The sequence below is a fragment of the Penaeus vannamei genome, unplaced genomic scaffold (assembly GCF_042767895.1).
Source record: "Penaeus vannamei isolate JL-2024 unplaced genomic scaffold, ASM4276789v1 unanchor183, whole genome shotgun sequence".
NCBI lineage: Eukaryota > Metazoa > Arthropoda > Malacostraca > Decapoda > Penaeidae > Penaeus > Penaeus vannamei.
Genome location: NW_027213187.1, coordinates 25001 through 27500, shown reverse-complemented (window position 1 = coordinate 27500; position 2500 = coordinate 25001). Strand labels below are relative to the sequence as shown.

General features: G+C 43.0%; 1 protein-coding gene across 3 annotated transcripts in view; it reads left to right on the top strand.

Annotated features, from left to right (window-relative positions):
- LOC113812240 (methylenetetrahydrofolate reductase (NADPH)) overlaps positions 1 to 936 on the top strand; it is a 17406-nt gene extending 16470 nt beyond the window's left edge. For all 3 annotated transcript variants that reach the window (XM_027364096.2, XM_070119411.1, XM_070119410.1), the window contains exon 14: positions 1 to 936. This exon is cut by the window's left edge and continues 1044 nt beyond it. The gene's annotated coding sequence lies outside the window, so the exon portion shown is untranslated.
- Positions 937 to 2500: the final 1564 nt, after the last annotated feature.

Genomic DNA, 2500 nt, shown 5'->3' with positions numbered 1-2500 from the left:
TAAACTGCCAGGCTGTTTCAAGCCAATCTGATGACACTGTGATTCCCTTTGACATAATGCTGTTTTATAAGTAGAAAAAGAACAAAGCATACACCACTGGTTTCTTGGTGCAGTTTTCCGACATTATTTACTTTAAAAACAAAGAAGACTTGCTATTTTCTTTTCTTATAAAACAGTGATTATTATTTTAGAAAGATAGGTAAATTGGTTAATAAAATAACCATATTATCTCTCATTTATTTCTTCTTTTGGTTTTATGGCTAATTGGTTCTTGAAGATTAGTTCTTTAGTCAAACATGAAGCACATACCTTGTAAGTGCATCCTTTTTTATTATGCTTTTAAAGAGGATGCTTTTGACCGGTGAAATTCCAAATCAGTTTCTTATTTGGAGTCAGTTACAGGAGAAAAAAAGTTAGTTTTTTATATCCTCTTCTCATGATGGATACACAGCTCAGGGAGTAAAGCTGATCTCAGTTTTTTACCACATGCAAACAGTGTTCATTTCTGTCACTGCACACACATCATTCATTGCTCATAGTTCATTATTTACTTATCAGTAACCATTAAGAGCTGTAACATTTTATGGATCATTTTTTGCATTTAGATGATTTAGTATTTTGTAAAAGATTATAGTATATAATCCTCTTCAGCCACCATCTGCAACTCGTTCATCCTTGTTCAGCTTTGTATCCACATGAATAAAATAGTCTTGCCATTGTCAGGCACTGAATGTCCTTTAGGTTCGTTCACACCCACTTCAGTCACTCATTATTTATGTTATCATTGGCCCATTGGATAATGCTTACATTGACTATAAGTATTATCGAATGTGGTTAATACACAAATGTGTATGCTATCATGTAGTTTGTAATTGAAAGTAAATGGGTCTGACCTTTGTATGTTTAGACAGAAGTTTCAATAAATGATATTTTTAATTTTCTGTTTTAATGTCCAACTGTGAATGATTGAAATTTTGTGCCATGTCAGTTATATAGAAAATGCATTCCACTACTGTATACATATAATATAGATATACATATATTTGTATGTGTATACATATAAGTATGTATATACATGTTTGTATATATATATGTATATATATATATGCATATATTATGAATATCTATGTATATATCATCATCGTCATCATGGGGGCTGACGCCGACGGGGGCGCATAGCCGCATCCACCCTTCGCTTCCACCTACGAGGATCCCTCATGGCTAGACGCCAGGCAGGGACTCGGCAGATCTCTAGTTCTTCACGGCAGGTTTGGTCGATCTGGCCAAGCCATGACTTCCTCGGTCGTCCCACAGGCCTCCTCCACCCAGGGTTGTCTCGAACAGAGACGACCTGATGGGTAGGATCATCCTGAGGAAAGCGAGCCAGGTGGCCGTATAGCCTGAGTTGGCGATCACGGATAGTGCAGATAACAGGGCTTGTGCCAGTCTCACGGTGCAACCGTTGGTTGGACACATGGTCCCGCCAACAGTACCCCATGATTTGGCGCAAGGACCTATTACAAAAGGCTTCAAGACGAGCCTCCAAGGCACAGGACAATGTCCAGGTTTCCCTACCGTATAGCAAAACTGGCATTATCAGGGCCTTGAAAACCCATAGCTTGGTCCTTCTGCACAGGTACCGACATCTCCAAATACTCTTGTTGAGAGAGTTCATGACCCCTGCTGCCAGGCCAATCCGTCTGCTGACTTCATGGTCTGACAGCCCAGAGTTATGAACTACACTACCAAGGTATGTATAGCTCTCTGTGACTTCAATGTCCTCGCCGCAAGCACGTACCGACTGAACAGGTTCTCCTAACAAGTCCCCAAATTCCTGGACCTTGGTCTTGGTCCAGGAGACCTCTAGACCCAGGGGCTTCGCTTCATTGCTAAATGCATCAAGAGCCGCCACTAGGGTTTCCAAAGACTCAGATAGAATGGCAACGTCATCAGCAAAGTCAAGGTCTGTAACCTTGATATTGCCCAGCGTTGCCCCACAATGACTTTGAACAGTAGCTCTGCCCAGTATCCAGTCCATGCAAGTGTTGAAAAGAGTTGGTGCAAGGACACAGCCTTGCCTCACTCCTGAACTAACAGGAAAGAAGCTCGACAGGCCCCCACCACACTTTACAGTACTTTCAGTACCAGTATACAGGCTTGCTATTAGTCCAATAATCCTTGTTGGTATTCCTCTCAGCCTCAGGATCTCCCAAAGTGACTCCCGATGCACCGTATCGAACGCCTTCTTGAGGTCGATGTAGGCTGCAAGCAGCCCACGCCCGAACTCACGACGGCGCTCTACAATGACTCGAAGCGCGAGGATACGGTCTATTGTGGACTTACCAGGAGTGAATCCGGATTGCTCCAGTCTCTGGTGCCTCAGTAGATGGTCTCTGATACGTCTCAGAAGGATGTGGGCGAGAACCTTGCCTGGTACACTGAGCAGTGTGATGCCTCGGTGATTGCTGCAGTCCCAACGGTCCCCCTTCCCCTTCCAGAG